The 27,500-nt window shown below is 40.5% G+C and overlaps 1 protein-coding gene across 4 annotated transcripts in view; it reads right to left on the bottom strand.

The window, feature by feature from the left end:
• Positions 1–27,500, bottom strand: part of zgc:172282 (leucine-rich repeat and fibronectin type III domain-containing protein 1-like protein) — a 473,431-nt gene that overhangs the window by 351,925 nt on the left and 94,006 nt on the right. For 2 of the 4 annotated variants that reach the window (XM_061919227.1, XM_061919224.1), the window contains exon 1: positions 19,179–19,249. The exons of 1 other annotated variant lie outside the window; for it this stretch is intronic. The gene's annotated coding sequence lies outside the window, so the exon portion shown is untranslated. Of the gene's footprint in view, positions 1–19,178; positions 19,250–27,500 lie in introns of those variants that run through there. One more of the 4 variants, XM_061919226.1, reaches the window with a different exon arrangement.

Below are 27,500 nucleotides of genomic sequence, written 5' to 3'. Positions count from 1 at the left end.
ACATGCTAGCATTTGTAAATGCCATTAGAACAATGCTGTATAATAGACTGCATTTATATTATTCACATGTGAATAATGTGGTATAATAGACTGTATTTATGTTATTCACATGTGAGTAATTTTGGATAATATACTGTATTTATATTATTCACATGTGAATAATGCTGTATAATATAAATACAGTCTATTATACAGCATTATTCACATGTGAATAATGCGGTATAATAGACTATGTATATTATTCACATATGAGTAATTTTGTATTATAGACTGTATTTATATTATTCACATGTGAATAATGCGGTATAATAGACTGTATTTATATTATTCACATGTGAATAATTTTGTATAATATACTGTATTTATAGTATTCAAATGTGAATAATGCTGTATAATAGACTATATTATTCACATGTGAATAATGCTGTATAATAGACTGTATTTATATTATTCACATGTGAATAATGCTGTATAATAGACTGTATTTATATTATTCACATGTGAATAATTTTGTATAATATACTGTATTTATAGTATTCAAATGTGAATAATGCTGTATAATAGACTATTTATATTATTCACATGTGAATAATGCTGTATAATAGACTGTATTTATATTATTCACATGTGAATAATGCTGTATAATAGACTATATTATTCACATGTGAATAATGCTGTATAATAGACTGTATTTATATTATTCACATGTGAATAATATAAATACAGTCTATTATACAGCATTATTCACATGTGAATAATATAGTCTATTATACAGCATTATTCACATGTGAATAATGCTGTATAATAGACTATTTATATTATTCACATGTGAATAATGCTGTATAATAGACTGTATTTATATTATTCACATGTGAGTAATTTTGTATAATAGACTGTATCTATATTATTCACATGTGAATAATGCTGTATAATATACAGTCTATTATACAGCATTATTCACATGTGAATAATGCTGTATAATAGACTGTATTTATATTATTCACATGTGAATAATGCTGTATAATAGACTGTATTTATATTATTCACAAGTGAATAATGCTGTATAATAGACTGTATATTATTCACATGTGAATAACACTGCATAATAGTCTGTATTTATGTTTTTCACTTAAACAACGCTGTATAATAGTCCATATTTAGATTATTTCCTTCCTGCGCTTTGTACCCTGCGGCTTGCAAAACTGTGCGGCGATTTTATTGTATTTTCTTCACTGACGGCCATAATGCAAGTAGTGTTCATTAAACAAATTCTCAAAAATTTTCTTTCTGAAAGGTAGTTTTAAGAAGCAAAGTAAAAAAAATAAATTAATATATTCAAACAAGTGAAGACCAAGCCTTCAAAATATTTTCTTGGATTTTTAAATTCGATTTGAGTTTTGTCTCTCTTAGACTTAAAAAAGTCGAGCAAAGCGAGACCAGTTTGTTAGTAAATAAATACAATTTAAAAAAATTGAGGCAGTTCACTGGTAAGTGCTGCTATTTGAGCTATTTTTTAGAACAGGCCAGCGGGCGACTCATCTGGTCCTTACGGGCACCGCGTTGGTGACCCCTGCTATAAACTAACGCTGGTAAGTATGACCTGAAGTTTTGCTCGCATTTATACAAGGTCCGCCGTGACATCCGCTGGCCCGAAGGCCCGCGACACCATTCCTTTAAGCTCGTATCCCAAACAAAACGTGTACCCCGGGGTGCCACTGTACTTTTATGGAGTGCCGCCACTCAAATAAACAGGGCTGCCGAGTTTAAAGAGGCCACGCCGTTGAGCCAGATGTCACTGTCACACACACACACACACACACACACACAGATGTGAGTCGCCAGACGCTGACAGACAGCAGTTATTTATAGCGGCAGTGTCGGAGGTAAAAGGGTCAGGAGACGACAGTTTAGTAGGGATAAAGAAGCCGTGGGAGCTCAGCGTCCTAAAACCGGGCCTCGGTGTGCTTAAGAAGTCAGCGTGCAAAAATGTAGCCCAGTGTTTGAGGAGCCTACTACAGGATCTGACAGGTAGCACATCAAGTAGTACTCCCAAAATGCAACACGGAACGAGACAGGAAGTCCTTCACACCCACAGCCATCAGACTGTATAATGCATATCTTCCTTTTGACTGTACATGTACTGTAAATATATACTGTATTTATATGATGCACATGTGAATAATGCTGTATAAAAGACTGTATTTATATTAGTCACATGTGAATAAATAAATACAGTATTATACAACATTATTCACATGTGAATAATATAAATAAAGTCTATTATACAATATTATTCTCATGTGAATAATCTAAATACAGTTTATTATAAAGCATTATTCACATGTGAATAACAAATACAGTCTATTATACAGCATTATTCACATGTGAATAACACAAATACAGTTTACTATACAACATTATTTACATGTGAATACTACAAAATTCAGTCTATTATACAGCATTATTCATATAAATACAGTCTATCATACACCATTGTTCACATGTGAATAACATAAATACAGTCTATTATACAGCATTATTCACGTGTGAATAACAAACAATTATACAGCATTATTCAATGTGAATAACATACTTAGTCTATTATACAACATTATTCACATGTGAATAACATAAATACAGTCTATTATAAAGCATTAGCCAATGTGAATAACATAAATACATTATACTCTATTGTATTCACATGTGAATAATTATGTATATTAGACTGTATTTATATTATTCACATGTGAATAGTGCTGTATAATAAACGGTATTTATGTTATTCATCGGTGAATAATGCTGTATAATAGCCTGTATTTATATTATTCACATGTGAATAATGGTGTATAATAGACTGCATTTATGTTATCCCCATGTGAATAATGCTGTATAATAGACTATATTATTCACATGTGAATAACGATGTATAATAGACTGTTTATATTATTCACATGTGAATAATTCTGTATAATACTGTATTTATGTTGTCCACATGTGAATAATGCTGTATAATAGACTTATGTTAATCACATGTGAATAATGTATAATAGTCTATATTTATGTTATTCACATGTGAATAATGCTGGATAATAGACTGCATTTACAAAATTCCCATGTGAATAATGCTGTATAATAGACTGTATATTATTTACAGGTGAATAATGCTGTATAATATATTGTATTTACATTATTCACATGTGAATAATGCTGTATAATATATTGTATTTACATTATTCACATGTGAATAATGCTGTATAATACACTTATTTCTCTAAATCACATGTGAATAATGCTACATAATAAACTGTATTTACAAAATTCACATGTGAATAATGCTGTATAATAGACTATTTATGTTACATGTGAATAATGCTATATACTAGACTGTATTTATATTATTCGCATGTGAAGAATGCTGTATAATAGACTGTTATTTACAGGTGAATAATGCTGTATAATATATTGTATTTATATTATTCGCATGTGAATAATCCTGTATAATACACTATTAATATTATTCACATGTGAATAATGCTGTATGATAGTATTTATACTATTCTCATGTGAATAATGCTGTATAATACAGTATTTACTGTACGTTACTCAAATGTGAATAATGCTGCGTAATATACTCTATATTATTTACATGTAAAAAATATCTAAATGTTTATGTCTATTGTGAGCGAACTTTGGTGTTAAATTTCCCACAGAGATCAAATAATTACTTTCTATTCTATTCTATTCTACAAGGTCACTGCATTGGTCTCTACTCAGTTCTTCCTCAAACGCTGCAAGTAGTGTCGTCCCCTGTACCGATACTTACCAAAATTAAAGATTCACCACTTTAGTCATAATTTCTGCGCTTGAGAAAAGTCTCTATGACTTCCTCTGTTTGTTTGAAATCATCAATACTGCCACAGGTGGTGGAAAAGTGTATTGCAAGTGAGTTATTTAAATGTTGAGACATCTCTAAAGGCTGAACGTGGACACACAGCTACCAAAGTTACAATATCGGCTTTCCAAACTGTAATTTATTTGGATAAGCAGAACAACAAATAGTCTTATTGTTTGGCTCTTTTATGATGGCGCTGTTTCCGCCGCAATCACTAATTGGTTCATGTTTCTGTTGGATGATTAGCACGTGGCGTAATAATGGGGTCTGTTTAGGAACAAGAAACCAAATTGATTTGCATATATAGTTTGAGCCAGAGCTCAAGCGACGGGAACAACATTTGTTTAAATTGGGTAATCAGTCGTAATTAACGTGTATCTGCTCGGTGCTGATACCGAACGGAGCGGCACAACAATTCAACGATAATTCTGTAATGTGGTGATTTGTTATGAATATGTCATTATCGTACAGCCGGCCTCATTTCCTACTTTACATGCGATGATCATATCCGCCGTACATATTTACTTTAGAAAATAAACTTGAAGTACAAACCCCGTTTCTATAATAGTTGCGAAATTGTGTTAGACGTAAATATAAACAGAATACAATTATTTGCAAATCATTTTCAACCCAAATTCAGTTGAATGCACGACAAAGACAAGATTTTTGATGTTCAATCTCACAAACTTTCTATTTTTCTGCAAATAATTAACTATGAATTTCATGGCTGCAACCCGTGCCGAAGTAGTTGGGAAAGGGCATGTTCGCCACTGTGTTACATCACCTTTTCTTTCAACAACACTCAATAAACGTTTGGGAACTGAGGAAACTAATTCTTGAAGCTTTGAAAGTGGAATTCTTTCCCATTCTTGTTTTATGTAAATAAATAAATGATAAATGGGTTGTACTTGTATAGCGCTTTTCTACCTTCAAGGTACTCAAAGCGCTTTGACACTACTTCCACATTTACCCATTCACACACACATTCACACACTGATGGAGGGAGCTGCCATGCAAGGCGCCAACCAGGACCCATCAGGAGCAAGGGTGAAGTGTCTTCCTCAGGACACAACGGACGTGACGAAGTTGGTACTAGGTGGGAATTGAACCATGGACCCTTGGGTTGTGCACGGCCACTCTCCCACTGCGCCACGCCGTCCCTACATGAAAACTTATATGGGTAATCAAATATGGTAAAAAAAACATGCTCTGAGACCGCACTAAGTAAACCTTAAACTGAAAGGTACAATGTATAAGTAAAATAAAAAATACCGTCCACAATTTACGAATAAAAACGGCAAAGGATAGCTAACACAAAACAAATGCTGTAGAGCTTCAGTCGTTCAACAGTCGTATTTTACGCTTCATAATGCGCCACACATTTTCCATGGGAGACAGGTCTGGACTGCAGGCAAGCCAGGAAAGTACCCACACTCTTACTACTAAGCCACGCTTTGTCTTGCTGAAATAAGCAGGGGCGTCCATGATAACGTTGCTTGGATGACAACATATGTTGCTCCAAAACCTGTATGGACCATTCAGCATTAATGGTGCCTTCACAGATGTGTAAGTTACCCATGCCTTGGTCACTAATACACCCCCATACCATCACAGATGCTGGCTTTTGAACTTTGCACATATAACAATCCGAATGGTTATTTTCCTCTTCGTTCACCACGTCCACAGTTTCGAAACATAATTAGAAATGCGGACTCGTCAGACCAACAGAACACTTTTCCGCTTTGCATCAGTCCATCTTAGATGAGCTCAGGCCCAGCAAAGCCAGCGGCGTTTCAGGGTGTTGTTGATTAATGGGTTTGGCTTTGCATAGTAGAGTTTTAACTCACACTTACAGATGTAGCGACCAACTGTAGTTACTGACAGTGGTTTTATGAAGTGTTCCTGAGCCCATGTGGTGATATCCTTTACACACCGATGTCGGTTTTTGATGCAGTGCCGCCCGAGGGATCAAAGGTCCGTAATATCATCGCTTACGTGCAGTGATTTCTCCAGATTCTCTGAACCTTTTGATGATTTTACGGACCGTGGATGTTGAAATCCCTAAATATCTTGCAATTGCATTTTGAGAAACATTGTTCTTAAACTGTTTGACTATTTGCTTAAGCAGTTGTGGACAAAGGGGTGTACCTCGCCCCATCCTTTCTTGTGAAGGACTGAGCATATTTTGGGAAGCTGTTTTTATACCCAATCATGGCACCCACCTGTTCCCAATTAGCCTGCACACCTGTGGGATGTTCCATATAAGTGTTTGATGAGCATTCCTCAACTTTATCAGTATTTATTGCCACCTTTCCCAACTTCTTTGTCACATGTTGCTGGCATTCACTTCTAAAGTTAATGATTATTTGCAAAAAAATGTCAGGTTCAAACACTGGTGACATTTATTAATCAGACAAGAAGCAAGGAATCAACCAGTTTGAACATCAAATATGTTGTCTTTGTAGCATTTTCAACTGAATATGGGTTGAAAATGATTTGCAAATCATTGTATTCTGTTTATATTTACATCTACAACGGTCCGCTCCCTGTATGATCAGTGCCAGAGCTTGGTCCGCATTTCCGGCAGTAAGTCGAACACATTTCCAGTGAGGGTTGGACTCCGCCAAGGCTGTCCTTTGTCACCGATTCTGTTCACAACTTTTATGGACAGAATTTCTAGGCGCAGTCAAGGCGTTCTGGTTTGGTGGCCGCAGGATTAGGTCTCTGCTTTTTGCAGATGATGTGGTCCTGATGGCTTCATCTGACCGGGATCTTCAGCTCTCACTGGATCGGTTCGCAGCCGAGTGTGAAGCGGCCGGAATGAGAATCAGCACCTCCAAGTCCGAGTCCATGGTTCTCGCCCGGAAAAGGGTGGAGTGCCATCTCCGGGTTGGGGAGGAGACCCTGCCGCAAGTGGAGGAGTTCAAGTACCTAGGAGTCTTGTTCACGAGTGAGGGAAGAGTGGATCGTGAGATCGACAGGCGGATCGGTGCGGCGTCTTCAGTAATGCGGACGTTGTACCGATCCGTTGTGGTGAAGAAGGAGCTGAGCCGGAAGGCAAAGCTCTCAATTTACCGGTCGATCTACGTTCCCGTCCTCACCTATGGTCATGAGCTTTGGGTCATGACCGAAAGGATAAGATCACGGGTACAAGCGGCCGAAATGAGTTTCCAGGTCTCTCCCTTAGAGATAGGGTGAGAAGCTCTGCCATCCGGGAGGAACTCAAAGTAAAGCCGCTGCTCCTCCACATCGAGAGGAGCCAGATGAGGTGGTTCGGGCATCTGGTCAGGATGCCACCCGAACGCCTCCCTAGGGAGGTGTTTAGGGCACGTCCAACCGGTAGGAGGCCACGGGGAAGACCCAGGACACGTTGGGAAGACTATGTCTCCCGGCTGGCCTGGGAACGCCTCGGGCTCCCCCGGGAAGAGCTAGACGAAGTGGCTGGGGAGAGGGAAGTCTGGGTTTCCCTGCTTAGGCTGTTGCCCCCGCGACCCGACCTCGGATAAGCGGAAGAAGATGGATGGATGGATGGACAATTTCCCAACTCATATGGAAACGGGGTCTGTATGCTAACACGGGTGTACCGTACAATGTTAGGATTTTAACTGTCTTTTATAGTCCGAAAAATAGGGTAAATAAAGATAAAACTACTAAAGATGCATGCATTTAATGGTATTCCCCGAGTTGAGTCAAAGATTTGCACCTGTGCTAAAAAAACCAGGCAGGGTGATGAATGGTTCCTCCAGCTCCTCATTAAAAAGTTGCAGAAAGTCTCCAGACAGTGGAGCACATAAGAAAGAGAAAAGCATATCCAGACAAATGTTTGGTAAAACACAAATGACAAGGAATGTAATAAGAAAAAAAAAAAAGGGCCAGAGCAGAAGTGGACCGAGTTGTTTATGATCGGCCCAAGGAGAGGTCAGCTGTGGCCGGCGGACACGCGTTAATCTGTCATTACTCCCATCAGGCCGCCGGCACCGCCACCCTTACACAGAAGTCTGATTGGAATTCTGTTGGCGGGCTGAGGGGTGGGGGGGAGGGTGGGGGGGGGAGTGCTCAGCCGAGTCACCATGGCGACCCGGGAACCGAGGAACAGAACAGAATGGGGAGGCCAGCTGGTGGAAGGGTGAGGATGAACACGCTTTTTAGGCCTGGGTATAAAAACCTTGTGTGGATGCTAAATCGAAAAACAAAATACCATGATTTGCAAATCCCTTTCAACTTATGAATAGACTTGCAAAGACAAGATATTTAACGTTGGAGCTGGTAAACTTGATTTTTTTCGACAAACATTAGCTCATTTGGAATGTGATGCCTGCAAACATGTTTCAAAAAAAAAACCTGGCACTGGTGGAGAAAAAAAACTGTGAAAGTTGATGGATGCTCATCAAACGCTTATGTTGAACATCTCACAGGTGAGCAAGCTAATTGGGAACAGGTGGGTGCCATGATTGGGTATAAAACAAGCTTCCGTGAAATGCTCAGTCATTCACAAAGAAGGACGGGGCGAGGGTCGCCACTTTGTCAACAAATGCGTGAGCAAGACTGTCGAACAGTTTTAAGAACATTTCTCAATTGCAAGGAATTTGGGGATTTCACCATCTACGGTCCGTAATATCATCAAAGGTTCAAAGAATCTGGAGAAATCACTGTCCGCAAGCGATATTACAGACCTTGAATACCTTAGGCTGTACTGCATCAAAAAAAATGACAAGTGTGTAAAGGATATCACCACATGGACTCAGGAACGCCTCAGAAAACCACTGTCAGTAACTACAGTTGGTCGCTACACAAGTTAAAACTCTATGCGAAGCGAAAGCCATTCATGAAAACAGTTTGAATTGAGAATTGGTATTTCAGGATTCCTGGGATTTCGGGAAAACTGAGAATTTCAACAGAAAAAAAAATGTCCCAACTAAGAGGAATGTTGTGAAGGTAGAATGGCTGGATTCGGTTGAAAAATGTGGACTGTGAAAACTTTCCAGCGAGAGTTGAGAATAGGGCTTTGGAAAACCTGCTCAGTCATTCCCAGACAAGGACGGGGCGAGGGTCACCACTTTGTCAACAAATGCGTGAGAAAAACTGTCCAACAGTTTTAAGAACAACATTTCTCAATTGCGAGGATTTTAGGGATTTCACCATATACAGTACGGTCCGTAATATAATCAAAAGGTTTAGAGAATTTTGAAAAATCACTACACGTAAGCAATGATATTACGCATCTTCAACCACTTAGGCGGTACTGCATCAGAAACCGACATCAGTGTGTAAAAGATATCACCACATGGGCTGAGGAACACTTCAGAAAACCACTGCCAGTAACTACAGTTTGATGCTACATCTATAAGTGCAAGTTAAAATTCTACTATTCAAAGCAAAAGCCATTTATCAACAACACCCAGAAACTTTCCCCGCTTCGCTGGGCCCGAGCTCATCCAAGATGGACAGATGCAAAGTGGAATCGTGTTCTGTGGTCTGACGAGTCCATATTTCAAATTGTTTTTGGAAACCGGGGACGTCGTGTCATCCAGAAACAAAGAGGACAAGAACCATCCGGATTGTTTTAGGCGCAAAGTTGAAAAGCCAGCATCTGTGTTGGTATGGGGGTGTATTAATGCCCAAGGCATGGGTAACTTACACTATGAAGGTACCATTAATGCTGAAAGGTACATACAGGTTTTGGAGCAACACATATTGCCAACTTTGTTAAAAAACAACAAAAATTATTTTGGGACAAATAATGATCCAGAAACGTATGTTTTTGAGCCTGAAAATAAGGAGGATGGAGTGTGGCAACATGGTAGACAAGGGGTTAGTGCATGTGCCTCACAATACGAAGATCCTGAGTAGTCCAGGGTTCGATCCTGCGCTCGTGATCTTTCCGTGTGGAGTTTGCATGCTCTCCCCGTGACTGCGTGGGTTCCCTCCCAGTACTCCGGCTTCCTCCCACTTCCAAAGACATGCACCTGGGAATAGGTTAATTGGCAACACTAAATTGGCCCTAGTGTGTGAATGTGAGTGTGTGAATGTTGTCTGTCTATCTTGGAGGAGGTGGCGACTTGTCCAAGGTGTACCCCGACTTCCGCCCGAAAGCAGCTGAGATAGGCTCCAGCATCCCCCGCGACCCCAAAAGGGACAAGCGGTAGACAATGGATGGATGGATGGATGATTGTTGGCACTTTATGGGTGGAATATCGCACTTCCATTATAAAGCCACCTCTTACTTGCCATACTTTACGACTTAGAATGCATAAGCAAGGAAAAACATGTGTGTTCTTGTCTTATATAGGCAACATTTAAAAAAAAAAAAAAAGTGCAGGACCCCTTTAAGGTGGGTCAGCTCTGCTCCCCTGCCCTGTCACTTAGTACTGGCTCCCCCTCAAGGGTGCGTGTCGAGCCCCCTCCTGGTCGCCCTATGTACGTATGCTGTGTCCCCAGTCATCCCTCAAACACCATTATCAAGTTCCACGGCGGTGGTCCTGATCACGGGGGCGGAACCGACAACAACCTGAGGGCTAAACCCCACAAAGACCAAGGAGATGGTCATTGATTTTAGGAGACGGAGAGAAAAGATGTTCCACTTGGTCGTTAATGGAAATCGTGTGGAGACTGTGGCCTCCTCTAAGTTCCTGGCGGCACACATAGCCGAGGACCTCACGTGGACTCTACATTGAGCAAAAAAAGGCACCGCAGGCACTCCACTGGAACTAACTTTAAAAAAAAAAAAAAACTTCAAGCATTTTTTATATTTATGTGTGTTTGGCTGCCTGTGCTGCTGCAGACAGGAAAGCCCTGCAGTGGGTGGCCAGGACTGCGGAGAAGATCATCGGTCGCCCTCAGCAGAGCAATGAAACAATAAAGGCACACTATATTTCTAAAGTATTTGGCCACCCATCCAAAATGATCATAATCAGGTGCCCAGCCACAGGTGTATAAAATCAAGTACTTAGGCACTGTTTCTACCAACATTTGTGAAAGAATGGGCCGCTCTCAAGAACTCAGTGATTTCCAGCATGGAACTGTGATAGGATGCCATTTGTGCCACAAATTTAATCGTGAAATGTCCTCGCTCTTAAATATTCCAAAGTCAACAGTAGGCTTTATCATTAGAAGTTTGGGAACAACAGCAACTCAGGCCACGTAAACTGACAGAGAGGGGGGTCAGTGGAGGAATTATGGTGCGGGGTTCTTTATCAGGAGTTAGGCTTAGCCCCTTAGCTCACTGTGTTTATGTGTGGTTGGCTGCCTGCGCTGCTGCAGACAGGAAAGCCCCGCAGAGAGTGGCCAGGACTGCGGAGAAGATCATCGGTCGCCCTCAGCAGAGCAAAGAAACAATTAAGGTACACTATATTGTTAAAAGGTATTTGCCCACCCATCCAAAATGATCATAATCAGGTGCCCAGCCACAGGTTTATAAAATCAAGTACTTAGGCACAGTTTCTACCAACATTTGTGAAAGAATGGGGCGCTCTCAAGAACTCAGTGATTTCCAGCATAGAACTGTGATAGGATGCCATTTGTGCCACAAATCTAATCGTGAAATTTCCTTGCTCCCAAATATTCCAAAGTCAACAATCAGCTTTATCATTAGAAGTTTGGGAACAACAGCAACTCAGGCTACGTAAACTGACAGAGAGGGGGGTCAGCGGAGGAATTATGGTGCGGGGTTCTTTATCAAGAGTTAGGCTTAGCCCCTTAGCTCACTGTGTTTATGGTGCGGTTGGCTGCCTGCGCTGCTGCAGACAGGAAAGCCCCGCAGAGGGTGGCCAGGACTGCGGAGAAGATAATCGGTCGCCCTCAACAGAGCAATGAAACAATTAAGGTACACTATATTGTTAAAAGGTATTTGGCCACCGATCCAAATGATCATAATCAGGTGCCCAGCCACAGGTGTATAAAATCAAGTACTTAGGCACTGTTTCTACCAACATTTGTGAAAGAAAGGGCCGCTCTCAAAAACTCAGTGATTTCCAGCATAGAACTGTGATAGGATGCCATTTGTGCCACAAATCTAATCGTGAAATTTCCTCGCTCCCAAATATTCCAAAGTCAACAATCAGCTTTATCATTAGAAGTTTGGGAACAACAGCAACTCAGGCCACGTAAACTGACAGAGAGGGGGGTCAGTGGAGGAATTATGGTGTGGGGTTCTTTATCAGGAGTTAGGCTTAACCCCGTAGCTCCAGTGAGCTAAGGGGCTGCTGCTGCAGACAGGAAAGCCCCGCAGAGGGTGGCCAGGACTGCGGAGAAGATCATCGGTCGCCCTCAGCAGAGCAATGAAACAATTAAGGTACACTATATTGTTAAAAGGTATTTGGCCACCCATCCAAAATTATAGTCAGGTGTCCTAATCACTTGGCCCAGCCACAGGTGTATAAAATCACGTACTTAGGCACGGAGACGATTTGTAAAAACATTTGTGGAAGAATGGGCCGCTCTCAAGAGCTCAGTGACTTCCAGCATGGAACTAAGATAGGATGCCATTTGTGCCACAAATCTAATCGGGAAATTTCCTGGCTTCAAAATATTCCAACGTCAACAATCAGCTTTATCACAAGAAGTTTGGGAACAACAGCAACTCAGGCCACGTAAACCGACAGAGAGGGGGGTCAGTGGAGGAATTATGGTGTGGGGTTCTTTATCAGGAGTTAGGCTTAACCCCGTAGCTCCAGTGAGCTAAGGGGCTGCTGCTGCAGACAGGAAAGCCCCGCAGAGGGTGGCCAGGACTGCGGAGAAGATCATCGGTCACCCTCAGCAGAGCAATAAAACAGTTAAGGTACACTATATTGCTAAAAGGTATTTGCCCACCCATCCCAAATTATCATAATCAGGTGTCCTAATCACTTGGCCCAGCCACAGGTGTATAAAAATCACGTACTTAGTCATGGATACTGTTTCTACCAAAATTTGTGAAAGAATGGGCCGCACTCACGAACTCAGTGATTTCCAGCATGGAACTGTGATAGGATGCCATTCGTGCCAGATATCTAATCGTGAAATTTCCTCTCTCCAAAATATTCCAAAGTCAACAATCAGTTTTATCATAAGAAGTTTGGGAACAACAGCAACTCAGGCCACGTAAACTGACAGAGAGGGGGGTCAGTGGAGGAATTATGGTGCGGGGTTCTTTATCAAGAGTTAGGCTTAGCCCCTTAGCTCACTGGGTTTATGTGTGGTTGGCTGCCTGTGCTGCTGCAGACAGGAAAGAGGGTGGCCAGGACTGCGGAGAAGATCATCGGTCGCCCTCAACAGAGCAATGAAACAATTAAGGTACACTATATTGCTAAAAAGGTATTTGGCCACCCATCCAAAATTATCATAATCAGGTGCCCAGCCACAGGTTTATAAAATCAAGTACTTAGGCACTGTTTCTACCAACATTTGTGAAAGAATGGGCCGCTCTCAGGAGCTCAGTGACTTCCAGCATGGAACTAAGATAGGATGCCATTTGTGCCACAAATCTAATCGTGAAATTTCCTCGCTTCAAAATATTCCAAAGTCAACAATCAGCTTTATCATAAGAAGTTTGGGAACAACAGCAACTCAGGCCACGTAAACTGACAGAGAGGGGGGTCAGTGGAGGAATTATGGTGCGGGGTTCTTTATCAGGAGTTAGGCTTAGCCCCGTAGCTCCAGTGAGCTAAAGGGCTGCTGCTGCAGACAGGAAAGCCCCGCAGAGGGTGGCCAGGACTGCGGAGAAGATCATCGGTCGCCCTCAGCAGAGCAACGAAACAATTAAGGTACACTATATTACTAAAAGGTATTTGGCCACCCATCCAAAATTATAGTCAGGTGTCCTAATCACTTGGCCCAGCCACAGGTGTATAAAAATCACGTACTTAGGCATGGAGACTGTTTCTACCAACATTTGTGAAAGAATGGGCCGCTCTCAGGAGCTCAGTGACTTCCGGCATAGAACTAGGATAGGATGCCATTTGTGCCACAAATCTAATCGGGAAATTTCCTGGCTTCAAAATATTCCAAAGCCAACAATCAGCTTTATCATAAGTGAAGTGAACTATATTTATATAGCGCTTTTTCTCTAGTGACTCAAAGCGCTTTACATAGTGAAACCCAATTTTTTTTAAACCAGTGTGGGTGGCACTGGGTGCATGTGGGTAAAGTGTCTTGCCCAAGGACACAACGGCAGTGACTAGAACGGCGGAAGCGGGGATCGAACTTGCAACCCTCAACCGAGCTATACCACCCTCCAAGAAGTTTGGGAACAACAGCAACTCAGCCACAAAGTTTTAGGCCACGTAAACTGACAGAAAGGGCTCAGTGGAGGAGGAATTATGTTATGGTGTGGGGTTGTTTTTCCAGGAGTTGGCCCCTTAGTTCCAGTAACAGGAACTTTAAATGCTCCAGGATACCCAAAAAAATTTCGGACAATCCCATGCTCCCAACTTTGTAAGAACAGTTTTTAGCATAACCGTGCACCAGTGCACAAAGCAAAGGTCCATAAAGACAAGGACGACAGACTCTGGTGTGGATGAACTTGACTGGCCTGCACAGAGTCCTGACCTGCAACCTGATATAACAACTTTGGGATGAATTAGAACGGGAGACTGAGAGCCAGGTCTTCAGTGCCTGACCTCACCGATGCACTTTTGGAAGAACGGTGGACAATTCCTATGAATAAACTCAGCAGTCTTGTGGACAGCCTTCCTAGAAGAGTTGAAGATGTAATAATAGCCCTATAGGTTAGGAATGGGATTGCACTTCAAGTTCATATGTGAGTCAAGGCAGATTTACACAATATTTCCGTGTAAATAACTAATTTCACGACGTATATATCTGTTAATTGTTATTTTCTTTGCCGTAGTAGTTTCTTGCTACATATCAATCAATCAATGTTTACTTATATAGCCCTAAATCACTAGTGTCTCAAAGGGCTGCACAAACCACCACGACATCCTCGGTAGGCCCACATAAGGGCAAGGAAAACTCACACCCAGTGGGACATTGGTGACAATAATGACCCAGTGGGACGTCGGTGACAATGATGACTATGAGAACCTTGGAGAGGAGGAAAGCAATGGATGTCGAGCGGGTCTAACATGATACTGTGAAAGTTCAATCCATAATGGATCCAACACAGTCGCGAGAGTCCAGTCCAAAGAGGATCCAAGACACAGCAGCGAGAGTCCCGTTCACAGCGGAGCCAGCAGGAAACCATCCCAAGCGTAGGCGGACCAGCAGCGCAGAGATGTCCCCAGCCGATACACAGGCGAGCAGTACATGGCCACCGGATCGGACCGGACCCCCTCCACACGGGAGAGTGGGACATAGAAGAAAAAGAAAAGAAACGGCAGATCAACTGGTCTAAAAAGGGAGTCTATTTAAAGGCTAGAGTATACAGATGAGTTTTAAGGTGAGACTTAAATGCTTCTACTGAGGTGGCATCGCGAACTGTTACCGGGAGGGCATTCCAGAGTACTGGAGCCCGAACGGAAAACGCTCTATAGCCCGCAGACTTTTTTTGGGCTTTGGGAATCACTAATAAGCCGGAGTCCTTTGAAGGCAGATTTCTTGCCGGGACATATGGTACAATACAATCGGCAAGATAGGATGGAGCTAGACCGTGTAGTATTTTATACGTAAGTAGTAAAACCTTAAAGTCACATCTTAAGTGCACAGGAAGCCAGTACAGGCGTAATGTGATCAAACTTTCTTGTTCTTGTCAAAAGTCTAGCAGCCGCATTTTGTACCAACTGTAATCTTTTAATGCTAGACATGGGGAGACCCGAAAATAATACGTTACAATAGTCGAGGCGAGACGTAACAAACGCATGGATAATGATCTCAGCGTCTTTAGTGGACAAAATGGAGCGAATTTTAGCGATATTACGGAGATGAAAGAAGGCCGTTTTAGTAACGCTTTTAATGTGTGACTCAAAGGAGAGAGTTGGGTCGAAGATAATACCCAGATTCTTTACCGTGTCGCCTTGTTTAATTGTTTGGTTGTCAAATGTTAGAGTTGTATTATTAAATAGAGTTCGGTGTCTAGCAGGACCGATAATCAGCATTTCCGTTTTTTTGGCGTTGAGTTGCAAAAAGTTAGCGGACATCCATTGTTTAATTTCATTAAGACACGCCTCCAGCTGACTACAATCAGCAAATAAAGCCTTAGATTTTAAACTCTGGGTAATTGAGCAAGGACAAATTACCATATAAATGCAATAAAACATATTATTTATAAATATATATATTAAAATGCTGCAGGTCTGGTCTGATGAGATCGTGCAGGTATTTTTTTTTTATATTTCCCAGCCGCATTTGTGTGAATTTCCTCCCTACTAATTTGCTCTCTTAGTTAATCAGCTTGGAGGTTTGGGAGCAACATGAAAGCTTTTGGGGTTCAAAGTAGGCACTAAAAATGATTTGAGGCCTTATTGGAAATGGATTTCAGTCAAAAGTCGGGAGCGGCACGACGATAAATGAAGTACGCATTTAGGACTTTTTGCGTCGAGTATACTGCAAAAAAAAATTTAACTTGAATGACATCATCATCTATCTTATATTCAGTAAATTATGGTAACCATGCAGTAAATTAAATTCCTATTCATGAACTTTATTGGTATTTACTTATTAAATCATTGCTGTTGTGTTTAAATTAAAAAAGGAAATGGTTGGGATTAAATAAACTCTACTTCTTCCTCCTGCTTTTCGTACATGTTAGAATATAAAACTCTTACTGTTCGAAACATCACTTTGTTATTTTATTTTGTTAATCTTTGTTTTGTTGTCTGAAATAAATATTTCTAATTTTATGCCCAAAAAAAAGTTTTCCCACACTTCCACAAAAAAAAACAAAAAAATGCTGCGATAAAATGATATCAACATGTATCGTGACGATGCACGTAATCGATATCGATAAGATTCCAAAAGGACTGCTTAGCGTTATCAATTTTACCTGGCGATTTCAACACCTGCAGCTGTGTTCATGGGATGCACGTTATAAGCAGAAGCACGGACAATCGGCGCGTATTAAGCGCATTACTTGCATTATTGACACTTTTTGGGGCGCCGCGAAAAGCTAGATCCAGCGAAAACTGAACGGATTGGCAAACGACACCAAAAACGACACACTACTGCCATCTATAAAAAAACATTTAAATAAAAGAGAAAAAAAGGGAGACATACACGAATTTAGACACACCACTATTGACAATAAAAGATAAAAAATAAAAACATGGCACGGCACTGAGGATTTGGGGAAAAACACCACCTTGGAGAATGACTAAAATTAACACTGTCTAAAAAATAGAATACAATAAAATAAAAAAAAATATATATATAAATATCACAATGATAGGTTAAACAAATATGACATAAATGGAATAATAGGAGTAATAGTGATAATTAGGATAGAAAACAACACAATAAATGTTTTAAAAAAAACATAATAGTTTAAATCAGTGTTATGATCCGCTACCCGGCTCATATTCTGTTTACGTTGTCTAAGTCATTTGTGTTTAAAGCACCTCTTGATTTTGTTTGTCTCAGTTGCCATGACAACAAATTACATTCACCTGCCACTGGTTAGATCTCGGGACGCGCACCTGTTGCCCGGGCACTAATCAGAGGGCTATTTAGTCCTTGCCCTGGCCTCACTCGGTCTGGCTTGCTGGTTTGTTTACGTACGTCTGTTTCCTGCTCGCTTCCACGCTAGGCTCTTTATCTTCTAGCTCCCATGCTAGCTCTTTTAGTTGTTTGCCTTAAGTCAGGGGTCACCATCACGGTGCCCGTGGGCCCGTAAGGACCAGATGAGTCGCCGGCTGGCCTGTTCTAAAAATAGCTCAAATAGCAGCACTTACCAGTGAGCTGCCTCTATTTTTTAAATGTTATTTATTTACGAGCAAGCTGGTCTCGCTTTGCTTGACATTTTTTAATTCTAAGAGAGACAAAACTCAAATAGAATTTGAAAATCCAAGAAAATATTTTAAAGACTTGGTCTTAAGTTTAAATAAATTCATTTATTTTCTTACTTTGCTTCTTATAACTTTCAGAAAGACAATTTTAGAGGAAAAATACAACCTTAAAAATAATTTTAAGGATTTTTAAACACATACCTTTTTACCTTTTAAATTCCTTCTTCTTCTTTCCTGACCATTTAAATCATCCATCCATCCATTTTCTACCGCTTGTTCCCTTTTGAGGTCGCGGGGGGCGCTGGTGCCTATCTCAGCTACAATCGGGCGGAAGGCGGTGTACACCCTGGACAAGTCGCCACCCCATCACAGGTCCCAATTTAAATCAATGTTCAAGTATTTTTTTTTTTTATTGTAAAGAATAATAAATACATTTTAATTTAATTCTTCATTTTAGCTTTTGTTTTGTCGACGAAGAATATTTGTGAAATATTTCTTCAAACTTAGTATGATTAAAATAAAAAAAAAATATTCTAGCAAATCTAGAAAATCTGTAGAATCAAATTTAAATATTCTTTCAAAGTCTTTTGAATTTCTTTTAACATTTTTGTTCTGGAAAATCTAGAAGAAATAATGATTTGTCTTTGTTAGAAATATAGCTTGGTCCAATTTGTTATATATTCTAACAAAGTGCAGATTGGATTTTAACCTATTTAAAACATGTCATCAAAATTCTAAAATTAACCTAAATTAGGAAAATTACTAATAATGTTCCATGAATTCTTTTTTAAATTTTTTCAAAAAGGTTCCATCCATCCATCCATCCATTTTCTACCGCTTATTCCCTTTCGGGGTCGCGGGGGGCGCTGGCGCCTATCTCAGCTACAATCGGGCGGAAGGCGGGGTACACCCTGGACAAGTCGCCACCTCATCGCAGGGCCAACACAGATAGACATCCGAATTAGCTATTTTTTTTTCTTTATTTTTTCCGGTTCAATTTTGAATTTTAAAAAGTCGAAATTGAAGATAAACTATGTTTCAAAATTTAATTAGCATTTTTTTCATGTTTTCTCCTCTTTTAAACCGTTCAATTAAGTGTTTTTTCATCATTTATTCTCTACAAAAAAACCTTCTGTATAAGAAAAAAAAAATGTACGACGGAATGACAGACAGAAATACCCATTTTTTTTAATATATATATATAGATTTATTTATTAAAGGTAAATTGAGCAAATTGGCTATTTCTGGCAATTTATTTAAGTGTGTATCAAACTGGTAGCCCTTGGCATTAATCAGTACCCAAGAAGTAGCTCTTGGTTTCAAAAAGGTTGGTGACCCCTGCCTTAAGTGCTATGAGAACGTTTTTGTTTGTTAAAGCCAGATTTATTTCAGAATAAATCACTTGTTCCTACCTTCACGCTGTGTCCGAATCCCAGGTGTGGACCAGCTGCCAATCAACAGCAGGTGTGTCAACAAAACAGTGCTCACAGGAAGTGAAAACCAAAATAAGAGCACTGATAGGAAGTGAATACAAAAAACAAGGAAAACAAACAGAAATGAAGTGAAGGATCGTCACAGAGGGGTCACCAAACGTTTTAACTCGAGTTAAAAGAATTTAAAAAAATAAATAAATAAATAAATATATATAAATATATTTATTTAACTTGACCCCTGGTTTAGATGATCAGTAAAAAAGCCTGATTGAAAAAGTGTGTATTTGGCCTTTAAAAAAAAAAATGAGACTCAGAAATGTGATAATAAAACCGAATGTAACAAATAGACAAAAAAAGAGAGGTTTTGGTTATGGGAATAAGGGGTAGAAAAATGGATGGATGAATATATTAAACCCCCCATTTTTCTGCAGCTGTTACATATACTTTAATATTGTGAAGTGAAGTGAGTTATATTTATATAGCGCTTTTTCTCAAGTGACTAAAAGCGCTTTACGTAGTGAAACCCAATATCTAAGTTACATTCAAACCAGTGTGGGTGGCACTGGGAGCAGGTGGGTAAAGTGTCTTGCCCAAGGACACAACGGCAGTGACTAGGTTGGCAGAAGCGGGAATCGAACCTGCAACCCTCAAGTTTCTGGCACGGCCGCTCTACCAACCGAGCTAAACCGCATGTTAATGTTGTACATGTTGTACATGTTAATCCATCCTATTTTGGCGATTGTATTGTACCATATGTCCCGGTAAGAAATCTGCGTTCAAAAGACTCCGGCTTATTAGTGATTCCTAGAGCCCAAAAAAAATCTGCGGGCTATAGAGTGTTTTCCGTTCGGGCTCCAGTACTCTGGAATGCCCTCCCGGTAACAGTTCGAGATGCTACCTCAGTAGAAGCATTTAAGTCTCACCTTAAAACTCATCTGTATACTCTAGCCTTTAAATAGACCCCCTTTTTAGACCAGTTGATCTGCCGCTTCTTTTCTTTTTTCTCTTATGCCCCCACCTCCTTTGTGGAGGGGGTCCGGTCCGATGACCATGGATGAAGTACTGTCTGTCCAGAGTCGAGACCCAGGATGGACCGCTCACCTGTGTATGGGTTGGGGACATCTCTACGCTGCTGATCCGCCTCCGCTTGGGATGGTTTCCTGTGGACGGGACTCTCGCTGCTGTCTTGGATCCGCTTTGAACTGAACTCTCGCGGCTGTGTTGGAGCCACTATGGATTGAACTTTCACAGTATCATGTTAGACCCGCTCGACATCCATTGCTTTCGGCCCCCTAGAGGGGGGGGGTTGCCCACATCTGAGGTCCTCTCCAAGGTTTCTCATAGTCAGTATTGTCACTGGCGTCCCACTGGATGTGAATTCTCCCTGCCCACTGGGTGTGAGTTTTCCTTGCCCTTTTGTGGGTTCTTCCGAGGATGTTGTAGTCGTAATGATTTGTGCAGTCCTTTGAGACATTTGTGATTTGGGGCTATATAAATAAACATTGATTGATTGATTGATTATACATTGTATAAAAATATAATATATCAGTATATATTGCATTATACTACACATGTTTAGTCGACTTAATACCTGCATTATCCTTTCCAACCGTACTCTTTTCCATTCTTTGAAACTGAGCTACTGTGTGGAACAATTTCCCTTGTGGATCAATAATGTTTGTCGAAATTAAATCATACCAGAGCAACGTGATTTCGAAAAAAAAAGGGCTTTAAACACACAACAAGCAGAGAGATACAGGCCAAGGACAGACTACAATATATCATTTAAAACAGCGGTACTATATATATATATATATATATATATATATATATATATATATATATATATATATATATATATATAGAGTCGAAGTTTCCGTGGTTTATCAATTAAACAGTGCTCAATACCGGGGTAGAGCAGAATATATATTAGGTCAGGAAAAAACACAGAGTCTATGTCATCCCTACAAGCCTGTTTCGCAGGTCTCCCTGCTTGTCGTTAAATCCCCTAAAATGACAGGCTTGTAGGGATGAAACACAGAGGCTACGACATCCCTACAAACCCGTTTCGCAGGTGTCCCTGATCGTCAGGGGATTTTAGACAGGCTTGTAGGGATGGAACACAGAGGATATTTCATCCCTACAAGCCTGTTTCGCAGGTCTCCCTGCTTGTCATTAAATCCCCTAAAAAGACAGGCTTCTAGGGATGAAATAGCCTCTGTATTTCATCCCTAGAAGCCCATTTCGCCGGTGTCCCTGCTTGTCAGTGGATTTATAATCCCCAGACAAGATAGGCTTGTAGGGATGAAACACAGAGGATATTTCATCCGTACAAGCCTGTTTCGCAGGTCTCCCTGCTTGTCATTAAATCCCCTAAAAAGACAGTCTTGTAGGGATGAAACACACGAGGCTACTTCATCCCTACAAGCCCGTTTCGCAGGTGTCCCTGCTCGTCAGTGGATTTAAAATCCCCTGACAAGATAGGCTTGTAGGGATGAAACACAGACGCTATTTAATCCCTACAAGCCTGTTTCGCAGGTCTCCCTGCTTGTCATTAAATCCCCTAAAAAGACAGGCTTGTAGGGATGAAACACAGAGGCTACTACATCCCTACAAGCCCGTTTCGCAGGTGTCCCTGCTCGTCAGTGGATTTAAAATCCCCTGACAAGATAGGCTTGTAGGGATGAAACACAGAGGCGATTTCATCCCTGCAAGCCCGTTTTACAGGTTTTCCTGCTCGTCAGTGGATTTAAAATCCCCTGACGAGACAGGCTTGTAGGAATGAAATACAGAGAATATGTCATCCCTGCAAGCCCGTTTTGCAGGTTTCCCTGCTCGTCAGTGGATTTAAAATCCCCTGACAAGATAGGCTTGTAGGGATGAAACACAGACGCTATTTAATCCCTACAAGCCTGTTTCGCAGGTCTCCCTGCTTGTCATTAAATCCCCTAAAAAGACAGGCTTGTAGGGATGAAACACAGAGGCTACTACATCCCTACAAGCCCATTTCGCAGGTCTCCCTGATCGTCAGGGGATTTTAGACAGGCTTGTAGGGATGAAATACAGAGGCTATTTCATCCCTATAAGCCCATTTCGCCGGTGTCCCTGCTCGTCAGGGGATTTTAAATCCCCTGATGAGACAGGCTTGTAGGAATGAAATACAGAGAATATGTCATCCCTGCAAGCCCGTTTTGCAGGTTTCCCTGCTCGTCAGTGGATTTAAAATCCCCAGACAAGATAGGCTTGTAGGGATGAAACACAGAGGATATTTCATCCCTACAAGCCTGTTTCGCAGGTCTCCCTGCTTGTCATTAAATCCCCTAAAAAGACAGGCTTGTAGGGATGAAACACACGAGGCTACTTCATCCCTACAAGCCCGTTTCGCAGGTGTCCCTGCTCGTCAGTGGATTTAAAATCCCATGACGAGACGGGCTTGTAGGAATGAAATACAGAGAATATGTCATCCCTGCAAGCCCGTTTTGCCGGTGTAAAATCCCCTGAGGAGACAGGCTTGTAGGAATGAAATACAGAGAATACGTCACCCCTGCAAGCCTGTTTTGCAGGTTTCCCTGCTCGTCAGTGGATTTGAAATCCCCTGACAAGATAGGCTTGTAGGGATGAAACACAGAAGCTATTTCATCCCTGCAAGCCCGTTTTGGAGGTTTCTCTGCTTGTCAGTGGAATTAAAATCCCCTGACGAGACAGGCTTGTAGGGATGAAATACAGAGAGTATGTCATCTCTGCAAGCCCGTTTTTTCAGGTTTCCCTGATTTAAAATCCCCTGTCTCGTCAGGGGATTTAAAATCCCCTGACGAGACAGGCTTGTAGGGATGAAATAGCCTCTGTATTTTTTTCCTGACCTAACTTGTTAGGAAAAAAAAACACAGAGGCTATGTCATCCCTACAAGCCTGTCTCGTCAGGGGATTTACAGGCTGGTAGGGAACCTGCGAAACGGGCTTGTACGGATGAAACAGCATGCGTGTTTCATCCCTACAAGCTCGTCTTGTCAGGGGATTTTAAATCCCCCGACGAGCAGGAAAACCTCCGAAACAGGCTTGTAGGGATGAAATAACCCCTGTGTTTTTTCGTGTATATAGAGCAGATAAATAACTATCTTAAGAGCAATTTGTTAAAAAAAAGGCAGTTAAAAAGTTAAAAACAATTTAAACAGCTCAAAGTCTAATGCTGTGTTCAAAAGCAGTAAGTAAAAATGGGTTTTAAGAAGGGTTCCTAAAAGTAGCCAACTTTCCACTCAAAAAAGTACTGAAAATTGGTACCGGCATCGATTACCAGATACTGGAAATTGATACAGGTATGAATCAAATGTTGAAACGTTGAAAAACATTCCAGATGATATCCAAGTTGTGCAATGCGGGCCACGACCAGGAGGTGTGGGAGTGGCAGGTTTTTAACCCCCGGTCTAGATTATAGTACTCAAATGTAGTACTCAGCCAGCCTACTTAGAATTCAGCTTAGCTGTCACTCACATCCTACGCTAAAGTCACGCCAATGACTTTTCTCTTGACGGTAATAACTGCCGCGTGCTCAAAAACGATTTTTTAAATTGCTTTGTCTCCGTTCGTGCTGTCATAAGTCTCCGGGTGGGACCTTGTGGGCACACAGACCTAGTTTTTGTTTCCACGTTTTTGCAGCGAAAAATTGGGAGAAGCGAAGACTTTACCAAGATAAGGTTCATCACCTAAGAAGAGATTGCCTCGGGTCGAGTCTGTAGCCGCCGCGCAGGAATAAAAATAGATCTCAGCTATATTTACGAGTCAGGCGTCTCTGTAATTATGTCCTTTATTGCCCCGGCGTCCTGGGGGGAACTTTTTACAGTTTTTTCCATGGATTTAATGCAAATTTATTGATTATTTCGTATGTAAATGTTAAGGTTTAAACAGGGGGAGATGACGGCAGACTGACACCAGGTGGCAGTAATGTCCAAAGATTTATCATATATATATATATATATATATATATATATATATATATATAAAATACAATAAATATTTGGACATTAATGCCACCTGGTGTCAGTCTGCCGTCATCTCCCCCTGGATACAAGCGATGGCAGGTTGTCCAGGCTTATGAAGGCAGATCGCTCATCAATGACAGTTGTGTTGATTGCTGGAAAATGATTGCACCTGGTGGCTGCTGCAGGGCGGAGACGCCCATGGCTCGTCCTTTGATATCCGCGGCCGTGGGCGTGTCCCGAGGAGCCCACAGACGGGTGAGCGGCGTTGGCAGGAGTCCGAGCCGTAACAGTAAATGTAAGTACAGATATTATGTGAACAGTTAAATATATACTGAACAAAATAAACACCTTTTTTTGAGAATCGGGATATCATTATAAACTCTAAGAGGCAGTAGAAAAAAAGGGCTACATGCCGCGACTTTGTTCCCCCACGCTTTGAACCCTGTGGCTTAGAAAATGGTGCAGCTAATTTATGGATTTTTAAATAGTTTGAAAAAAAAACACCAAGCAAAGACACTGAAATGGGGTGTTGTTGTTTTGGATGAGTTCGTTCACTGCCTTTCTGTTCGGAGCTTTTCAGCCGGAAGTAGAAGTGCAGTTCATTCATCACTCCAAGTAACGAGTGGGGACGGCGTTGGGAGAGTAATCTGAGGGCTACTGTTCCAATCCCCACCTTCTACCATCCTAGTCACGTCCGTTGTGTCCTTGAGCAAGACCCTTCACCCTTGCTCCTGATGGGTCCAGGTTAGCGCCTCGCATGGCAGCTCCCGCCATCAGTGTGCGAATGTGTGTGTGAATGGGTGAATGTGGAAATAGTGTCAGAGCGCTTTGAGTTCCTTAAAAAGGTAGAAAAGCGCTATACAAGTACAACCCATTTACCATTTAATGTTTTACAATATAACTAAAACAATTCATACTTACTAATCCGTCCCATGGGTGATGTCTGTAGGAGTGTTTTCGTGCATATTTGTACGTGCTATCGGAATGCAATCAAGCTAGCGTCGGTAGCATTAGTGTGTGTTTTAGTATTATTAATTAACAATAGCATTATTTTTGTATTGGTTCGGTAGCACAAATTCCTCAGTGAATTCACCAAAACAATTGTGGAGTTATCGGGTCTGGTCAGCTAATTGGAAAGCTAGCTAGCGCAGCTAGTGGGTCCATGACGATGACTTCTGTTTTGTTTGATCAGCCGTTTTACTGCCGTGTCACAGACACCATTTGGAAACAATTAAGGTATGTAAATAAACAATTACAAAATATTTATTTAATTTCACGACGTATATATCTGCGACTTATAGTCTGGTGCGGCTCATATGTGGGAAAAATGGTTTCTTCTAAAATCACATGAGTGCTGCTTATGTAGTCCGGAAAATAGGTCAATAATAAATAGGTAAGTGTTTGTCACTGTCCTCTGTTTGACTGCATAATACAAACTGCATGATAATAAAAGTATGTAAGATTCCTGTGATAAAGTTGTACTACGTCAACCCTCTCAGCAGGCACAAGACATTAAAACATCGTTGAGAACTTTTTTAATAAGACCCCGACGTTGAGCAACTCAAACACAACGTTGAAACAACATACTTTCTGACAATGTTTAATCAATGTTGGGTTTGAACGTTGATTTAACATTCTTGAAAATTGGTCAATTCCTAACCAATATTCTACAACACAAATAAAACGTTGAAACAACATGATTTTTGATGACGTTTTTTTCAATGTTGGGTTCTGACGTTGATTTGACCATTGAAATTTGGTCGTTTCCCAACCAATATTCTACAACACAATTACAACGTTGAAACAACATACTTTTTAACAACATCTATTTAATGTTGGGTTCTGATGTTGATTTGACCATTGAAAATTGGTCATTTCCCAACCAATATTGTACAACACAAATACAACGTTGAAACAACATGCTTTTTGGCGACGTTTGATCAATGTTGGGTTCTGTTGCTGATTTGACCATTGAGATTTAGTCATTTCTTAACCAATATTCTACAACACAAATACAACATTCGAAAAACACACTTTTTAACAAAATGTTTTCATTATTGGGTTCTGATGTTGATTTGACCATTGAAATTTGGTCATTTCCCAACCCATATTCTACAACACAAATACAACGTTGAAACAACACACTTTTTGACAACATTTAATGAATGTTTGGATCTGACGTTGATTTGACCATTGAAATTTGGTCATTTCCCAACCAATATTCGACAACCGAAATACAACGTTGAAATAACACGCTTTTTGGCGACGTTTGATCAATGTTGGGTTCTGTTGCTGATTTGACCCTTGAGATTTAGTCATTTCTTAACCAATATTCTACAACACAAATACAACATTCGAAAAACACACTTTTTAACGAAATGTTTTCATTATTGGGTTCTGATGTTGATTTGATCATTGAAAATTGGTCATTTCCCAACCCATATTCCACAACACAAACATGATGTTGAAACTACATGCTTTTTGGCGACGTTTGATCAATGTTGGGTTCTGATGTCGATTTGACCATTGAATTTTGGTGATTTCTTTACCAACATTCTACAACACAAATACAATGTTGAAACAACATGATTTTTGATGAGGTTTAATCAATGTTGGGTTCTGATGTTGATTTGACCATTGAAGTTTAGTCATTTCTCAACCATAATTCTCCAACACAAATACAACGTTGAAACAACACACTTTGTGACAACCGTTAATGAATGTTTGGATCTGACGTTGATTTGACCATTGAAAATTGGTCATTTCCCAACCAATATTCTACAACACAATTACAACGTTGAAACAACATGCTTTTTGGCGACGTTTGATCAATGTTGGGTTCTGTTGCTGATTTGACCATTGAGATTTAGTCATTTCTTAACCAATAATCTACAACACAAATACAACATTCGAAAAACACACTTTTCAACGACATTTTTTCATTGTTGGGTTCTGATGTTGATTTGACCATTGAAAATTGGTCATTTCCTAACCCATATTCCACAACACAAACATGACGTTGAAACTACATGCTTTTTGGCGACGTTTGATCAATGTTGGGTTCTGTTGCTGATTTGACCGTTGAATTTTGGTCATTTCTTTACCAACATTCTACAACACAAATACAATGTTGAAACAACATGATTTTTGATTAGGTTTAATCAATGTTGGGTTCTGACGTTGATTTGACCATTGAAATTTGGTCATTTCCCAAACAATATTCTACAACACAATTACAACGTTGAAACTACATGCTTTTTGGCGACGTTTGATCAATGTTGGGTTCTGTTGCTGATTTGACCATTGAGATTTAGTCATTTCTTAA

Source organism: Nerophis ophidion, linkage group LG13, assembly GCF_033978795.1.
Source record: "Nerophis ophidion isolate RoL-2023_Sa linkage group LG13, RoL_Noph_v1.0, whole genome shotgun sequence".
Taxonomy (NCBI): domain Eukaryota; kingdom Metazoa; phylum Chordata; class Actinopteri; order Syngnathiformes; family Syngnathidae; genus Nerophis; species Nerophis ophidion.
This window is presented reverse-complemented; position numbering and strand designations above follow the sequence as displayed.